Raw genomic sequence first — 676 nt, forward strand, 5'->3', positions numbered from 1 at the left:
CCTTCCCCATCTCCAGGACATGACCACTTAGAAAAGGACAGCAGAAAAGATGGAATGAAAGGAATTGTTGCTTCCCCACCCCTGGTCTCTGAGGAGAAAGAGTTGGGCTGTGCCTTGCTACCCTGGCCTTCTCTGGCGATGCTAGATTGGAGCAGTCACAAGCTCCTGTCCTTCCTGGGGCTCCGTCCCTTTCTTTGAGCAGAGTGCCTATTTTCTGCTGTTTGGAATTGGCGGGGGACATCACCTCAGTCGTGGAGAGGGGCACTGCACACCTGTGTTGAAAATAAGGAGCCCATATATTTTTCTGTATTGTGGGAAAGTTTCTGAGCTGCTTTTGTGCCCTGTTGATTTACCTCAATAAACATGTATGAGTCAGTTGCAGGATGTGGAGTGGCTTGAGACTGTTAAACTGATGGGAGGTCAGGTTCTTTGCTGGAGCCTTAAGCAGCTCTGCCCAGCCCTGTGGTCCCATGTACAGGCGCTGGCGTTGCCCCTGCCCCCGGCAGGTGCTTTGTGCACTGGCTCTCAGGGATGTGTTGCTTAGTCAACGGGAGACTGGCTGCCTCCCAGCAGTATGCCTGGTGGAACGAGTTTAGGTCGAAGAGGGAAGGTAGGGGAAGCATCCCGAAGGGCAGACCGTGTGCCTCCACTGAGACCAGGCCAGTTTCCATGTCTT

The sequence above is a fragment of the Capricornis sumatraensis genome, chromosome 3 (genome assembly GCF_032405125.1).
Source record: "Capricornis sumatraensis isolate serow.1 chromosome 3, serow.2, whole genome shotgun sequence".
Classification (NCBI taxonomy): domain Eukaryota; kingdom Metazoa; phylum Chordata; class Mammalia; order Artiodactyla; family Bovidae; genus Capricornis; species Capricornis sumatraensis.